The 18871-nt window shown below is 39.5% G+C and overlaps 1 protein-coding gene across 2 annotated transcripts in view; it reads right to left on the reverse strand.

Annotated features, from left to right (window-relative positions):
- The window catches only part of LOC121314594 (phosphatase and actin regulator 1-like), a 226707-nt gene that overhangs the window by 133294 nt on the left and 74542 nt on the right, over positions 1-18871 (reverse strand). The window contains exon 1 of one of the 2 annotated variants that reach the window (XM_041248023.1): positions 2056-2365. The exons of the other annotated variant lie outside the window; for it this stretch is intronic. The gene's annotated coding sequence lies outside the window, so the exon portion shown is untranslated. Of the gene's footprint in view, positions 1-2055; positions 2366-18871 lie in introns of those variants that run through there. 2 annotated transcript variants of the gene reach the window in all.

Genomic DNA, 18871 nt, shown 5'->3' on the forward strand with positions numbered 1-18871 from the left:
TTAGCTTATTGATCCCAGAATCTCATCATGCAGCTCCTTGAAGGATCCCAGCGTGTCAGCTTCAACAACATTACTGGGGAATTGGTTCCAGCCTCACACAATTCTCTGTGTAAAAAAGTGCCTCCTATTTTATCTTCTGAATGCCCCTTCATCTAATCTTCGTTTGTGCCCCCTGGTACTTGTTTCTTTTTTCAGGTCGAAAAGGTCCCCTGGGTCAACATTGTCAATACCTTTTAGAATTTTGAATGCTTGAATCAGATCGTCGCGTAGTCTTCTTTGTTCAAGGTTGAATAGATTCGGTTATTTTAGATTGTCTGCATATGACATGTCTTTTAAACCAGGAATAATTCTAGTTGCTCTTCTTTGTTTCTACAGCAGAAATATCCTTTTTGTAGTGAAGTGACCGGAAATGAACACAATATAAGTTTTAACATTACTTCCCTTGATTAAAATTTTACACTTTTCACTGTATACCTGAGCATTTTGTTAGACTCGTTTTGTATAGCTTCCCCACATTGTCTAGATGAAGACATTCCTGAGTCAACATAAACTCCTAGATCTTTTTCATAGATTCCTTCTTCAATTTCAGTATCTCACATGGTATTTATAACGGACATTTTTATTGCCTGCGTGCAGTGCCTTACAATATTCTCTATTAAATGTCATTTGCCATGTGTCTGCCCAGTTCTGAATCTTGTCTAGATCATTTTGAATGACCTTTGCTGCTGCAACAGTGTTTGCCACTCCTCCTATATTTGTGTCATCTGCAAATTCTGTTTACTTTACCAGAATCAAAGTCATTAATATTGATTAGGTAGAGCAGAGGACTTAACACTGATCCCTGTTGTTCTCCATTGATTACCTCGTTCCATTTTAAGGTTTCTCCTCTAATCAGTTCTTTCTGTTTTCTACATGTCAACTGCTCCCTAATCCATGTGCATGCATTTCCTTGAATCCCTACTGCATTCACATCACTCTCACTGTCAGTCCTGCCCCTTTTCAAAGGAACGCCCTTCTCCCCTGCATTCACAACAAGAGAAAATGGCTGAACACCGATTCTGAGATTTAACAGAAAATGAATTACAAAACATAATACAAAACAAAGATGCTCCTAAAGATAAAATGGGGATTAAAAATGCTACTGTTGATGACGTAAACAAATATGACAGCTGGGATATAAACTGGATTACGCTGCAGCCAGCAAGCTGCTTGGAGAGAGGGACGGCAAAAAAACTTTTAGAACTACTATATGCGGTATGAACTTCAAAAACATTTTCTGTTATTTATTTGTTATTTATTTATTTACTTATGCTGTGTCAGCTATATTTATACAAATTATATAAAGTCGTATTTACTATCCAACCTTGTATTGCTTAATTTCTTGACTGATTCATATGTTAAATATGTGCTGGAGAGGAGGGCTATAGTGGAAAATTATTGACCTGAGTGAAGACTATTGTTACTGACAGGGGGCTATAATGCTCAAAGCTGCAGGCACCCTGGAGGTAACACTAGTCTTCCGAGGGGCATTTAATTTTCCACTATAAGTCTGCAGTACATATTTACCCTCCAACACTTGCTGGCGCTCAAAGTTTAAAGTGCTTAAAGTTTACCTAATAGTACTGTAACTATCAGAATACACATAAAATGCCTACTGATGAAGTCCCCATACAAAAACAAGTACCACACTAGTAATACTGCAGTATTTTGGACGCAGTGTATACAAAAAACAAAAATACAAATGTGTACCACAAGATTCTTTCAGCCATTTGAGAAATTGCAGTGTGGTGTCTTAACCAGCTTTTGATACAAAAATTGAATTACTGACTACTAATAAATACAAAAGGGAGTTCAGGGGAGCACAGGTCTGTCAGGTTTTTTTTTTCCAAATCTTAAGTGCTATTGTATCAGCCATAAAGATACATATCCAGATACACACTTCTAAACAGATGGTGAGGCTACTCCCACCTGGTTACTGACAGTCACTAGGCAACTAATAATGCATAACAGGGAAATGAAAACAAAGAATATTTAAGAAAAATAATTGCTACCTACCTCCACCGCATATATGATTCCTAGCTCCTTTCCCAAGAAGTCTCAGAGGGCTTGTTCATTGTGAAAACATTAAGGATCCAGAATGCAATTTGTGTGTATGTGTGCGCAGACAGGCTGGGAGCACTGCTGGAAATTGATGTGAATCCCTCCCTGGTCGTTAGGCAATGCTGTCTGAGAGGTAGGCTTTCACTGCAGGAGTGAATGACTACAGCAGGGACAGAATGTAGCCTTGTGTGGGTGTGGGTGATTATTATTTGTCTGCATTTATGTGAAAAAGCTTTGCTGTGGTTTTGAACACGGAGCCTCTGTATCTGTAGGGAAATGCTTTAGAGCAGCGAGGGTCACATGACAGACACACTGTAGCACAGCTACATAATAACACAACTATGCTGGGGGCATTATGTCACTATAAGTAACATTTATTCAAAAGGGAATGGGACAAAGAAAGTAAGAAGTATCTATGCTATAGCATCTTATTTCCAACCAATCTGGGTTTAAAAAAACAAAACACAGCAAGAGGATTACAACTGTCAAGACTGAAGATTGCTTTAGGGTAGCATGGTACAGTGCTGTAGTCCTAGTGTTAAAAGAAACAAAAAAAGTGGGGGTGGAGCGCTGTTTTCCACTTCCATTAGCTACAAGTCAAGTGTGCAATTTTGAAAGAAGCACATCTTGTATATGACATATAAACATGTATTGTATTATTATTAAAACATGAAACCTAGTAGTATACTACTTTGGGATTTTTACAGCTCTCAGTTTCTATGCCTTATTGTCAGGATTGCACTTCCAGGGTCTGTTCACCATAGCAGTGTTTACTGGGTCAAAACATGCTACTACTGTAGATGAAAGCATAGCTTGGCATGCAAACAAAGATGTATTTAACCAAGCATACTACCAGACATCATTTACAATAGAAATGCTTTCTAATACATGCGTTTCTTAAAAAAAATTGGACATTGGAGAGCTATATAACCAAAGGAAGCGCACAACAGATAGGGTTTATGGAATTACTGTGTTACTAAAATGATCAAGGACCCACTATGTCAAGTTCTGGGATCAATCAGCAAACTAGGAAGGATGAGAATGACGACCTCTCCTTCATTAAGCTTTGTATACATGGCTTGTAGTAAAATATCCCAGAATCCCTCATCAAGATATTCAGACTGCACCACTCTGCAAAACAAACAAAGTTTTACAGGGACCAGATCAAGCTCGATTGAATGTGAGGGGGAAATTCTCTACAACTCTGACAGTAGGGGGATTAACAACACTACAAAAAGTGTACGTTGTTTGCGACCTGCGTATAGCCCTTCTGGGTCACCCTGCCATCACTGCTCTAGGTCTTGTTAAAAGAACAATGCCAATGACTGTGGAACCAGTTTTCACTGATCAAGAATCTGTGGTCAGGCAGAAGTTCCTAAAAATGTTCCATCGAGTGTGGAAGCTAGAGGGGGAACACCACATTCAGCTTATGCCACACGCACAACCTTTTGCCTTGTCAATACCAAGAAGAGTGTCCCTCCCATTATTTACCAAGGTGAAAGCAGAGTTCAGCGGTATGGAACAGATGGGCATCATTTCCCGAGTGGAGGTACCGACAGAATGGTGCGCAGGCATGGTAGTGGTTCCCAAACCAGACAGGAAGTTATGGATCTGCATAGTCCTTACCAGAAAATGTTCGTAGGGAGAGACATGTATACTAGCGGATGCCAAAGTATTTACAAAACTAGATGCTCAATCTGTATTCTGGCAGATTCCCTTATCAACAGCTTCAGAGCTACTCACAACCTTCATTACACCATTTGGGAGGTTCTGTTTTAACAGATTGCCATTTGGCATCTCTTCAGCTCCTGAACATTTCCAGCGGAGGATGTCTCAACTCCTAAAGGGGCTGAAGGGGGTCCTCTGCCAAATGGATGACATTCTGGTGTATGGAGCTACACAAGAACAACATGATGAACACCTCTTTGCAGTCCTTAGAAGACTGGAACTGGCCGGATTAACGCTTAACAATAAGTGTGAGTTTTCGAGGAGTCAAGTCAAATTCTTGGCCAAATTATTGGTGGAGCAGGGGTCAGAGCAGACCCAGATAAAGTCAAAGCACTCACTCAGATGAGTGAGCCTAAGAACTTCAGTGAAATCTGTCGATTTATGGGCCTAGTAAATCATTTAGGCAAAATTCATATCTCATCTAGCAGGGAATACAAAGCCACTTCTGGATCTCCTGAGCAAGCAAAATTCCTGGTATTGGGGACCAGTACAGAACCAAGCATTCAACGACATCAAACTAGAGCTGACAACACCTCCAGGTTTGGCCCTGTATAACCAAAATAAAGAAACCATAGTTTCAGCTATTCAGCTTTCAAGTTATTACAGATAATGGACCTCAATTTGCGCCTGACACATTCTGTAAGTTTGCAGATACCTATAGCTTCACATATACTACATCCAGCCCACTTTTTCACCAGAGCAACAGAGCTGCAGCACGTGCAGTCCAAACAGTAAAACAAATTAAGAAAACCTCAGATCCACACTTAGCACTCTTAGCATACCGCTCTACTTCTCTCGCTAATGGATTCAGCCCAGCAGAATTACTGCTAGGATGAAAACTACGTTCTAAAATTTCCACTGTTCCATCACTGGTGGAACCCTGCTGGCCTGATTTCTCCGCCCTCCACAAGATAGAGAACCAGCTGAAATTACAACAAAAGCAAGATTTTGACAGACACCATAGAGCAAAAACCTTGAGTACTTTACACCTCGGAGATCCCGTCTGGGTACAGGACTCCCAACAAAAAGGGATAGTTCAAGAAAAGGCAAGTACTCCCCACTCATACTTTGTCAGGGTACAGGGACATAGCATTCGAAGAAACAGACAACACTTCACTATCATTCAGGATGAGCCCTCAGATTCATCAGAACCAAGTATCATCACGGAACCAGCAGATGAAGTCCCACCAGTCCGCCTTGAGCCGGCAGGGAGCTCTACAGAGCCAATACCTCCAAGACAATACCCAGAGAGAGAAAGACGACTCCCAACATCTCTGAATGACTTTGAAACATTTTGAACAGTAATTTAGCAGCTTATTAGCCAATGTACATGTTGGGGCAGAATAATCCTTGTACGTGTGGCAGAAGGTTCAGGCAGTCTACCCTGTTCTTCAGTAGAGTATTATGTGTTTATATTACAGGCTTGGGGATGTCAAAAGTGATGAGTTACCATTGTATTTTGTCATTTAAGAAAGGGGGATATACTGTTAGTTAATATATTAGAGCAATCTGATATAAGGCCACTAGAAGGCACTGTTATATGTGTATATGTTAGAAGACTAAAAGCAAATAAAGGAAGTTCCTGTTTTACTAGCAATAAGTGTGGCGTGTCTGATTCAGTCTCTAACACAACAAAATGTAGTACCTACGTTTTCTAAATAAACAGCACCTATAAACACTGCGTTGCCTTGTGACTTATATTTAAAAAAAAAAAAAAGGGGAACCCGTTTCTTACAGCTGGATTGCAGCTGTGAAAAACGGTGCCCCCAAGGGAATGCAGCCGTGGAAAATGGTGACCCCAAGGGGATGCAGCTGTGGAAAAAAGCTCTAATTATTTAATGATTTGATGGAAATATAGTTTTGCAAATGTATGAAGCTTTTTCTAATTTAGTGAATGGTTTTGGTTTTTGTGTTAACTGTTTTGAGAAACGTACAAATTGTTTCAGAAATTGTGTTTTAGTAATTCAGATAAACTGTAAGAACCGTAACACAATAAAATGATCCAAAACAATAATTTATTTGAAAACCCCCCCAAAAATTAAGGATGCTAACAATATTCTTAACAATGATGAATTCTCTCTTTTATCTCTCTATATATATATATATATATATATATATATATATATAGACACACACACACACACACACACACACACACACACACACAGGTAGTGGACAAAAAAAATGGAAACACCAATGTAAAGTCACTTAATAGGGCGTTGAGCCACCATATGTGGCCAGTAAGGCCTGTATGTGCCGTGGCATAGAGTCTACCAGCCACTGGAATTCTGTAGGAGGGATGCGGCACCTTTCTTCCACGAGAAAGTCAATCAACTCACACCTGGTTGATGGAGGTGGAAAACGCTGTCTCAGGCGTGGTTCCAGAATATCCCATAAATGCTCGATTGGGTTCAGATCTGGTGACTGACATATGGGTAACATCAGTGTCATGCTCATCAAACCATTGGGCGACCACACATGCTCTGTGGATGGGGGCATTGTCACCTGGAAGACAACCCCCCCCCCCCTGGCAGGAAAGAAATGCTGCAACATGGGGTGAAGATGATTAATCAGTACCATTAAGTAGCGATTCATTTACCTTGCTTTCTAAGGGAATGAGTGCACCCAAACCATGCCAGGAAAATGCGCACCACAACATTACGGAACCACCAAAACCTTTCACTGTTAGAACCAAGCACTCAGGGCTGTAGAATTCTTTAGGTTGGCGCCACACATGCACTCGTCCATTTGTTGAGAACATGGTGAAGGATGATTCATCTGACTTTTCATATTACTTTTCTCCACTGCTCAGTAGTCCATTGCCTGTGCTCTTTGCACCACTGGATTCGCAAACGTGCATTGCCAGGTGCGATAAGCGGTTTGTGCACTGCAACCTGACAATGGTATCCCGCTCTGTGGAGTTCTCGGTGGACTGTTTTTGATGAAACTGGCTGCTCACGCCCCAAGTTGAAATTTGCAGTCAACCGATCTACAGTTGCTTGCCTGTTTTGCCTTGCACTTCGAATTAATGCACGGATAGCACGTTCCTGGAGTACGCACTTCCGCCCACTGTTGCCCTTTGCTAATGATGTCTTTCCCTCGGAGTTCCATGCTGACATCAACTTAAACACCGTTGCTCGTGAAACATCAGGAAGTTCAGCTGTCTTGGTCACTGAAGCTCCTGCCAAACACGCCCCAACAATGACCCCTCTTTCAAAGTCACTGAGGTCTCCTCTTGCATCCATGCTAGCCATAATTATAGGCAACCAGGCCGGCATTTTTATACATGACCCTAAGCATGCTGGGATGTTATTTGCTTAATAAACACATGAGCCACAACTGTGTGGAAGCCCTTGCTTTCAATATATTTGGTGTCCCTCATTTACCCAGGTGTTTCAATTTTTTGTCCACTACCTGTATATGTACAGTGGTTTGCAGAAGTATTCACCCCCCTGCAAAGTCTTTCCATTTTGCTGGCACCTGATTGTACTCCACGACACTTTCAAATTAGACTTTACGTGTAGAATCTACACGAACTACTCCACATTGATAACGTTAGTAAATGCATATAGAATATAAATAAGTAAGATATACAGAGAAAAACAGATTAATCTCAGTTGCATAAGTATTCAACCCCTTTGCTACTGCAGCCCTAAATCAGCTCAGGTGCAAATGATTTGTTTGAAAGGTTAATAAATTAGTGAAATGGTTTCAGCCTGTGTGTAGTCAAAGTTGTTCAATTTGTAGATATATAAAGATATATAAAGTATTTTAAGGTGCCACTCACACAGTGATCCAACAAAGCAACCATGAAGACCAAGGAGCTTCTTTCTAAACAAGTCGGGGATAAAGTGGTAGAGAGGCACAGAGCTGCAGAAAGGTACAAGAAAATTTCAAATGCGCTGATTATCCCTCTCCGCACAGTGAAGTCCATCATTAAGAAGTGGAAGATGCATCATACCACTCAGACACTACCCAGATCAGGTCACCCTCCCAAACTGAGCATTCGGGCAAAAGGAAACTGGTTCGGGATGTCACTCTGAAACCAACAATAACCTTGAGAGATCTGCAAAGTTCTGTGTCTGACATGAGAGTCAGTGTTCAACATTCCAAAAATATGCAGGTCCCTACACAAAGCTGGCCTGTATGGATGGGTGGCAAGAAAGAAGCCATCACTCAAAAGATGATACTGCAGACATGTGGAAAAAGGCTTTGTGGTCAGACGAGACAAGAATTGAACTTTTTGGTCTAAATTCCAAGTGTTACCTCCAGCGCAAGCCCAACACGGCACATCACCCAGTCAACATGCATGGTGGTGGCAGCATCATGTTATGGGGATGCTTCTCTTCAGCAGGGACTGGAAAGCTTGTCAGGATAGAGGGGAGAATGGATGGTGCAAAGTACAGGCGAATCCTTGAGAAAAACCTGTTTAAGTCAGCCAAGAGTGAAACTGGGGAGGAAATTTACATTTCAGCAGGACAATGACCCGAAGCACGAAGCCAAAGACACACTGGAGTGGTTGAACAAGAAGAGAATTAATGTTCTTGAGTGGCCCAGTCAAAGTCCTGACTTGAATCCAATCAAAAATGTATGGCAAGATTTGAAGATTTCAGTCCATCGACGATCACCAACAAACTTATCAGAACTGGAGCAATTTTCCTGTGAAGAATGGCCAAAAGTTTCACCATCCTACTGTGCAAAGCTAGTAGAGACCTATCCAAAAAGACTCATAGCAGTAATTGCTGCAAAAGGTGCTTCTACCAAGTACTGACTTAAGGGAATGAATACTTACGCAACCAGTAAATTTCATTTTGTAGATTTTCTCCTCATATACCAGTGTTCAGTTTAACCACTACAGCTTTGAATAAAAAATATTTGTTTGAAAAACTGTGAATAGATTATTTGTAATTCAACAAAATGTGACTTTATTGTTAGAGGATGAATACTTCTGCAACCACTGTGTGTGTGTGTGTGTGTGTGTGTGTGTGTGTGTGTGTGTGTGTGTGTGTGTGTGTGTGTGTATATATATATATATATATATATATATATATATATATATGGCAGAGTGTCCCGCCCCTTTGTCTTTATTAGTGTTTTATGTTGTATGTAGTGTGTTCATGTTGGTGTTTATGTATAAAATACATGGGATATAAATATGTGTTATAAAGTGTAATTTGTATTTAGACACGAGGATGGCACAACTCACGCCACGTGCATATTTAAGTGGGTATTGATATGTGAGCACGGGAGTACACAGAATAGTGCATGTGCTGGGATTGAAGTGAATAAGTAATTGGTAATTGAATCCCAGCACAACTGTATATATAGATGCACGAAGCACTCACACTGGGTTGTGTGTTCATTAGTGGAGAACGGGTGGAGTTAGGAGAGAATAATACCCTCCTTAAGAATCTCAAATTCAAAATCAAAACACTTGTATTTGAAAGAGTATTGTACCTACAAGTGTAAGGTGTTTACATTCATGTATTCTACATCATATACAAAGTAGTAGTACTTGCAGAAAAATTAATCAAAGGCAACCGCAGGACAAGTAATAAATACATTTAAAAAAAGTCTGTATACATGTTTTGTTACAGTTTTGCATTTAAATGATTTAAAAAACTAACAAATTAAAAAGCATTCAGAGGACTCCAGAAGGATGACATTGATTAAAAAAAAAAAATACGCACCCCAACACGAACATTGTTTGAACCCCGGTCTGCATTATTATCAGCTATGTGTATGCAGCAGAAACTGCTGGTAGATTACAAAAACGATTAATTAAACTTAGGCTAAGTAGTTGTTACCTTAGTATGTTTTTATTCTCTAATAATTAAATTATATTCATGAAAAAGGCAAGAGAGAACCAGATCATTATTACTTTAAATATTTTGGTTTAATTGTAGTATATATATATATATATATATATATATATTTCATTAAAAAGTTGTTGTTGCTCTTTGTTGAAATTAATGTTCAGCTTTCATATTTTGTTGTGTACTACTCATTTCATCAAACCAAGTAGTGTAAGAAGTTGTTTGTATCGTTCATATTTTTTCAAATCATGGAAGCTTATTTTTGTGTATAGAAAACGACAATAGAGTTGCAGCCAGTGTCATCTTACTTAAAGGCACTCAAGATGAAACTGTAAAGTAATTTAAAGTAAGCTACAAATGTGGCAGTTGACTTTCTCTCTTTAGCGCACACAAGACCTTGCAGACTTGATACAACTGTGTTGAGAATGTAAAAAGAAAGTATTTTATGCGATTTTTAAGTAGAGGTACCGGGAATATGAATGCACACCCAGAGGTTGCGGCCCTCAATATATTGCGGTTTTATATAGGACCGACCACCTCCCCCCTTTAAGCAACTAATGTGCCGTATCACCAGAAATTTTAGCTGGTATTAAATTTGTGTACTGTCTACCTTGGTAGATTTTGACGTTTTTTTAATTGGCATTTATCACTTAGCACGTTCACAAAGAAATGCCACACAGTTCTGTATTTCTACTTTTAATTTAAAAAAACATTAAAATACATGTTTACTTAATGAAATATGTCTGCTAGAACAGTGTCTAATTTACACTAAATATTTATAGCATCTACAATGTCACTGTAGCAACTTGGAGAACAACAAAGAAGGCCTTCTAAAAATGAGTTACAATATACAGTATATCGTTGTTAAATGGCCCTTTCATTTTAAGATACCAGTAATTGGAAATGATTACTAAATGAGTACACTTTAACGATAGGCACACTCAGTTTTAAAAATTAGCTATTGTCACGTCTTCCCTTGTATAAGGTGTGATCACCTTTTTTGAGTGATAGGTGTATCAGGCAAAGATAAATAGCTCTTCAATAGGAAAAGTTTAATTTATTTAAAGTCTTACCACTAATAATGGGAATGGGAATGTAGAGATGGAAGCCCTGCTAACAAGATTTATGTTTTTGCAGGTATCAGGCTTTTAAAGACAAACCTGTGGTGGCTTTGACAGACTCACTTAGAGCTGAAACTGACCCTTGACTGTGACAGCTACTGGAAGCAGGCTGATCTTTGGGATGCAAATTGAACATTTGTGAAACTGCATGTGTGTTAAAATGTTATAATAACTGTACTGTGTTCAGAAGAATATAAAGCCAGCAGAAATACTAAACAAATTGTTAAAACACACATTCAAAAAGTTATAATATGCTCTGTGTTAACCTGTAGTTATGTTAGAGCATTCTATATTCCTATTTTATAACAGTGAAAAATATTATTGTCTCTTAGGTTGGGGTCACGCTGACCAAAAAACACCTGTGAAATGAACTAAGATTGTCTTTGTCTGACATACTGGGGCCAGGGCTTATAACCTTGAGCAGAAAGGCAGACATGTGCATCAAGTTTCTTATTAAGAAAAAAGACGTACGCTTGATCTGAAGTCTTTAAGCTAAACATAATGACTCCAGTTTGTGTCAGGCATATAGTAGGATCTGCCAAAGAGAATGTAATTAATTTGTTAACCTGGTCTTTGCTTGAAACGGAACAGTACCAGACATGGGTAATTGAAGGAAATAATTTTTTTGGCAACTAATGCGAGTTTTAATGTTTGGGGGGTTTGAAATCCAAGGTTTCTATACTGAGTGATCCTTTTGCATAATAAGAAATACCTCCTGGTACAGGAAGGGGGAGTCAGTGGTGAACTATATATGGCTTCATTAAATCATAGAAATTAATGAAGACCTGGTAAAAACAAGTGAGGGGGAGCCATAGCATAGGACCAGCATGTGGTTCGGCACTTGCCTGAACAGAATTTTTGTAAAAACAGAGAGGTCAAGTTTAGTTTAAAGCATTGGATAGCTAAAATGGGACTGTTATATTTTGACTATGTTCTTGATAGACAGGATTTAAGAGAAAATAATTGGATATATAATTGCAGACTTAAAAGTTTTTTTATGAACCTTCTACCAGCCCCTATCCAATATGTTTTAGTTAATTGTTAAACCAGATCTATACATGTAATAAAGCCAACCTATTAAGCAGGATATTTTATATTATATTATTTTATATTTTATATTATATATTATATATTATAACCCAGGTTGGAATAATTAAACCAAAGTAGGTATTATATATTAAACACATCTTTCTATATGTATGCTTCATATACTTGCACTGTATTCACATGCATGCTGTGTTCAGGAACTCGCTGGTACCAAATAACAATAACCTCAGTTCAAAAGTTCACTTTACATATTTTGGACATGTAGGAGAGGTGGACTATGTGATGGTGGCTAATTAATCTTTTAGAAGGAGGTTTTTTTTTTTTCAATACACTTGTGCAGACTCTCAAGTAAGTTCTCCACACAGCAGCCCCGAACAGACTGGCTGCTTCCTTTAAATACCCTGCGCCTGGCTCTAATTTACAATAATCACCAGGTGCAGGGGATAATTAATAATACAATTAAATTAAACAACTAGTTTGTCAGGGAGACTTTTTAACCCTGTCCCTGCCATAAAACAAACTCTTGAACTGCACCCCCCTGTCCTGCTACATCCATTACAATATATATAAAGAGGATGTGCGAATCTGACACTCTGGTTCACTAACATTACACAGTGGAATGATCACAGTATTTAGTAGGAGAGTATTGCCACTTATAGAAACTATTACAATAAAGCGAAACTAAAACGCTTTCAATTTAAAACTGGTTAATAGACTAGTAAGCACTGGCAAAATCAGCTTTTTTATACAATGCAGAAGTAATTTATTTTAGGGACTTTACGATAACTGCACGGTGGGTATCTTAATAGTAGTATCCTACACGTATCGACAATAATAATCCAAAGAAAATTTGCACCATTGTTACAGACTTTCTAACAAGTCTGGCATAAACAATTTTGGCTGCTACTTAATTAATTAATAACACAAAACTGCTTAACCTAAAAAAGAACAGTCCTACAGGTAGGCAGACACCGTTTACACAGCCTCAGAGTTTCTGATCGCATCATAAATTCCAGATTTCCTAAATCCATTGATGGAAATGCCCAATCTGCTTTTAATTTAAGCAAATTGGCTTCATCACTCACTGCCATATATTAACTTTGACATCCGACACATTTTTTCCCTTGTCCAGTGCGCTTCTTTAACCTGTGCTGCATACCACCAGTCTGCCAGAGGGTGGGATCGCACACTGTATGCCACACGCTGATTGATAGAAGTATTATTGGCGATCCAATCCAAACTGCCAATAAAGCCAAAATAAATTCCACTTCAAAATGTCCTGTTATACTATATGTCAAAGATAATATTAAGTTATATGTTAAATAGCCTACGCTATGCCGTGGTCCATTGTTTCATTTCTCCATTTAGTAGCTTATTTATATATTTGTTGGGTGGGCATGCAACTTCGGGGGTGCCAATGCTACCGATGTGTTTTGAGCTTTGATTCTGCATTCCATGTGCAGATTACATTTGAGTGTAGACTCGTCTGAGGAATATTGGTATGTTCTGTACACCTATGATAGCTGCTTGGCAGGGTGTTGCTAACAGTCCGTTGTCATGTAGTATTCCAATTCTGCGCATTCACGCGTAGCTCTTGTGCATTTCTGCTATATTGGTAATGAATGTGCAGGTGGTTTTGTGAGGCACAAACACATTTGCGAAGTGAGCAAAAAACTGCTATTTTCCAACTTCGCGCAACTGTTTTGTGCCGTGTTGGGAAAATATCAGCTTTTGTGCAAAATAACTATTTTTTGCGAGGGGATTGTGCATCGCTTCGAATATCTGATGTTCTTTTTTGGGACATTTTCAATAACTCACTCACTGGAGCTCAAGTCAACCTTGGGAGCCTTCTGACTGTCCTTGTCTACAATGACTACTGGAAATAGAATACAACTGTTCAGCCTGTGTTTAGCATGTCGTAAACAATGTAGGAAGGACTGTGGTTACATTTTTTTTTTTTTTTTTACTTAAATAGATAAACGGGTGTTGATGCTGGCTTTGTTTTATTAACATGTTTTAACATAATAGAAACCCAGTGCATGGCTTCCACATATGCAGGGGTTACAGCTTTATTCAGTGGCTTTCAGCACGAGCACCCACACTATAAAAATTGTTTCAGCACCACTGCTTAGATTCCCGTTTTGTTTTCAGCTTTAGAAAATGCTTAAATTGAAGGGAAAATCAGAGGTGCAGAAAAGACGGTCAAAGTAATGGCGTATAGCACTGTCCTCCATCAGATCTCCTTTGAAAATAACCCCCTATATGAGTAAAATATATTTTGGGTAAGTAAAATGCAACATTAACTTTAAGTAAGGAGTACTTTCAATAAATACTGTAAATACCATAATGCTAGCTTATGGGGTATGCAATAACTACAGTCTTACATTTGAACTACTGTACAAATACTTGGTTTTAGAATAAAAAAACTTCCATTTCCTTATTTTCCACCAAAGAAAAAATGCAGCCATTTAATCCGGCCTTAATAATATTATAGTTGCTACTCTCTATGTTTACATCAACAAGACAAACAAATTTCTAGCGAATTTCCGACAAGAATATATGCAAATCTTATAGTAAAGAAAACATCAAACTGGATTGTAGCGAACAAACAGCTGTATGTAATGACATCACACATTTAAAAAAAAAAATATATATTTTTGCAAAAAGATTTATTTGAAATATACATTGCTAAAACGTTGCAGGGTGCCATTCTTCACCAGGCCCAGTCTGAAGACTTTTTATGATATTTAATGAAACATCTCTACTATAACGATCAAAATATTCTGTGTTTAATATATATGTTACTGCAGTACAGACCAGAGCTATAGTGGTAATTTAATATGAATTGTCAATACACTAAACTAAACCTTTTACTGAACAGTAAATTTAGCACAACAAAAAGTATGTCTGGCATATAGCTGTTGTGTTTGGTTGTTCTGTGTTTGTTACTGTTCATGACGTGTGTGTATGGTGTCGCGCTGTGTGGACTGTTTTTGTTCCCATAGGTGAGCGTGCGTGCTTGCTTTACAGCAGTGTTATAAGACACAATAAAGCGTCCTATTAGTTTTACCATAACAAGTTGTTGGAGTTGAGAAAAAATACTGCTCACGTGAAAGCTTCAATTAATAAACAGCTGGAAAGTGCACTGCAGATGCATTTTGCACTGTCTGCAACTATGCTTAAATAACGGCACATGTCCAACATAACCAGTAGCACAACCCCTTTGAACTACAGCTCTTCATTAATAAAAATTGGAATGTGTATGGTTTGTTTGTGGCATCCTGATGGTAGTTAGCCTCTATGACTCAAGGATAACTGTCCTTCTGTTAATGAATACCTGCATTTAATTATTTATTACAAATAGAGCCATTTAAAAATCGCGGGCAGTGAGGAATATAAGATTACAGAATATATCATTGTGACAGGGCAGATGAAAAGCCCTGCACATAATTAGAGGGGGCAGGGCAAAGCCCTGCATGGGAATAAATGGCTTGTTTGTTTAACACAGGTGAATGTGTTGGAAAGGAAATGTATTGTTTGGGAACAGGTGATGTTATTATTGTATGATTTAAAGGTATTTTATGTTTATTCAAAATAAGTGTTTTCTTTGTTATTGTTTGCCAGCATGGATGGGGTTAAAGTCCCATCCATACAAATCATGCAGAAAGTGTCACAGAATGGATTCATTGGTTGTTAATTTGGAGATGGCCATATGTATATAAACGTGTGAGTTTGGGGTGGGACGTGTGTGTGGGAGCCAGCGAGAGCGAGGAAAAAACAAAAGAACGAAAGTAAAAAGAAAACATGTTACTAGGAACAATGAAGGCAAATGCCCAGCCTGACCTAGGTTTTGTTTTTGTTTGATGTTTTTGAGATCTGTTTTTGTTTATTAAAGAATAATGAGAACTGACAATACAGAGTAAAACAGGTTTTTTGCATGACAAAAGGACATCAGTACTGCATCTCCAGCCAAGCCCCACCCCTTGTTCACTGTATTTTTCACATACCTCATACTGATAAATTCTCTCCTGATCACTTGTTATATCACCAAACTCCTCAATAATGCGATCCAAGTCATTATTTTATACTATAACAATTACTATAACATCTCAAAAAGCTCTGAAAATGTCAGTGATATTCTTTGAGCGTTGGATGTGTTATCTCTGTGGTGCATGGGGCTACTGTATTGCTCAGATTTACCCTTTTTATCGGCTCCTTTTTTTATCGGTCTCACTCAGCCATTGAAAGGTTTTCTCAGCTTTTTCCAGAGTAAAAATGACTATAGACCTGTGCTTGACGTCTTTTTGATGATGTCGGACAGGGTCCCACATCGGACCGGAAAGGGAAAATTGTAATAGGACCGCAAAGGGTTAATAAGACCCTCAAAGACATGTTGTGTAGATTTATTAGCAGTGACATGTGCTACTGGGACCTGCTGATCCCTCCCCTTCTCTTTGCTATCAGAGAGTTACCCCAGGCTTCTATGGGGTTTTCACCTTTCAAGTTGTTGCATGGGCAGAGACTCCAGAGCTTACTTGATCTGGTCAGAGAGATGTGGGAGGAACAGCAGGATAATTTGACCAATATTGCCTGGTATGTGTTGGACCTGTGCAAACATCTTCAGTCTGTGGGAAAATGGGCACATGACAATTTGCAGCAGGCTCAATGCAGACAGGAGACCCAATATAACAGGGTGGCCTGGTTGCACATGTTTCAGCCGGGGGATAAAGTGCTTCTATTGCTGTCCAGCTCTGAGTCTAAACTTCTAACGAACTGGCAAGGACTTTATGAGGTTACACGCCGAATTGGGATGGTGGACTATGAGATCTGCCAGCCAAAGCGATAGACAGAAAAGCACATTTACCATGTAAACGTCTTGAAGCCCTGTTTGCAAAAGGAGGCTTTGTTAGTGGCGCAAGCAGATGATGTCACAGACCTGATCTTTCTGTATTGGTGAAGAAAGGGTCAGTACAGATTGCAGATAATCTGACACCAACACAGAAATGTCAGGCTCGGGTTCTGGTGACGAAGTTTGCTGATGTGTTTTTTCCCATCCGTGCGCATACATTGTAGTTAGGCCGGGTGCACCAGTTCGCCAGAGGCCATACCGCATGCCTGAATGCAAACGGCTGGTAATAAAGGCGGAAATTGACTAGAAAGTCCAATTGTTTTTGTGGATAAGCTGGATGGGTCAACACTGAAGTTTGACGCCTATCCCATGCACCAGCTCATTTTATGTCGACAGTGGATTTAACAAAGGGGTACTCTGGATTCTGGGATTAGGATGACTCTAACCCCAGAATCAAGAGAGAGGATGGCATTTTCGACTCCCTTCAGGTTATACCAAATTAGGACCATGCCCTTTGGATTGCACGGAGCATCAGCCACTTTCCAGCGGATGATAGATCGCATTTTGCTGCTCCATCAACAGTATGCAGCTGCTTACATAGATGATGTGGTAATCCACAGTGAGGATTCACGAGTCATCTGTGTAAGGTAGCGGCAGTATTGCAATCCTTGCAGAAGGCTGGGCTCACTGCTAACCCAAAGAAATGTTCAGTTGGGAAAAGTGAGCCTTTCTCACTCTGAAGCAAATGCTCTGTAGCAAGCCAGTGCTATGTAGTCCTGATTTCAGTAGGAGGTTCACCCTGCAGACGGATGTGTCAGAGACAGGTCTCGGGGCAGTGTTATATCAGAAGATGCGAGAAAAACTATAGTATCATTGAGAAGGAGTGTCTTGCATTAAAATGGGCAGTCGACTCACTCTGGTATTACCTCCTGGGGTGACACTTCAGCCTGGTTACAGATCATTCCTTTTAGCATGGTTTCACTGGATGAAGGATAACAATGCCAGGATGACATGGTGGTATTCTGAGGGGGAGGATGTGTAACAGGGGAGATCTGTGCTGACAGGAAGAGGGCAGTAGTCTCATAAGTTCCGCCTGTCAATCATGGCAATGACACAGAGAGGTTGTGAGAAGGTGTGTTGGCTTTCCCTCTCTCTGAGTGGTTGAGAAGTGGGCCTTTGGGGAGTTGCTCAGCCCATAAGAACTTGTTTATGGATTCGGGTGGCCATGACAGGGGATACCCAGAGACGCTAGCTAAGGACACCAGCGTAAATAACACCAGGCAGGAATGCCAGTTGGAGCGAAAGAACGAAACAGGCAAGCATGGCTGAGGAAGACAGCCAGCTTAAATAAAGAAAACAATGAATAAAATAAACTGTTACATACCTAAGTGAACGTGTGTGATTAGAAGGGGTACCTTGGCCACCACAGTGTATAGTGCATAGCAGAGGGTAGGACGGATACCCAAACTGAATGGCTTAGTGGCAGTGGGGGCACTGCGTAAGCAGCAGCTTTATTTTGTTTTATTTTCCCTTTTCATTTCGCCTTTTGTTTTCATTATTATTTTGAGCACCTGTGAGAGCGCCAGCATTAACCTGACTGTCTACCTGTGTTGGTAACCCTGTGGTTCTGATTACCGTTGTCAGAGTTCAAGCCACGGACAACAGCACCCTCTGCGGGCTAAAATAAATCAGTGCGCCTGAGTGGCATTTCAAATACTGTCTAGTTCTGTCTCCTGTGTGTCAGTGAATTGCCCACCGCCCATCACCCACCACAAGACTTCTTAAACTATTTAAAAAATAAATAGTAGACATCAGAAATCAGATTCCAAAAATACCTCCTATTACGTAGGATTGTAGTATAATATTACCAACTAGAGCTGTTAAGGATACTATGGAGGTTTTTTCTTTTATTAACCTACAAGAGCTGGCAGTGTTGCTCCAGCATATGAGAGCTACTACTTGCTCTCTTGACCCTATCCCCATAAAATTTTTAAACATGCTCTTGGTGTTATTACATTTTAAAAATTACAAATGGTTCAATTTCCTCTGGGACAGTTCCCTCAGCACTTAACCCTTTGCGGTCCTATGCCTGACCAGGTCTGACATTACAATTTTCCCTTTCCAGTCCGATGTCGGACCCTGTCCGACATCCTCACAAAGATGTAAAGCACAGGTCTCTAGTCGTTTTTTAGGAGCCAAAAAAAAAAAAA

This window comes from Polyodon spathula, chromosome 4 (genome assembly GCF_017654505.1).
Source record: "Polyodon spathula isolate WHYD16114869_AA chromosome 4, ASM1765450v1, whole genome shotgun sequence".
Classification (NCBI taxonomy): domain Eukaryota; kingdom Metazoa; phylum Chordata; class Actinopteri; order Acipenseriformes; family Polyodontidae; genus Polyodon; species Polyodon spathula.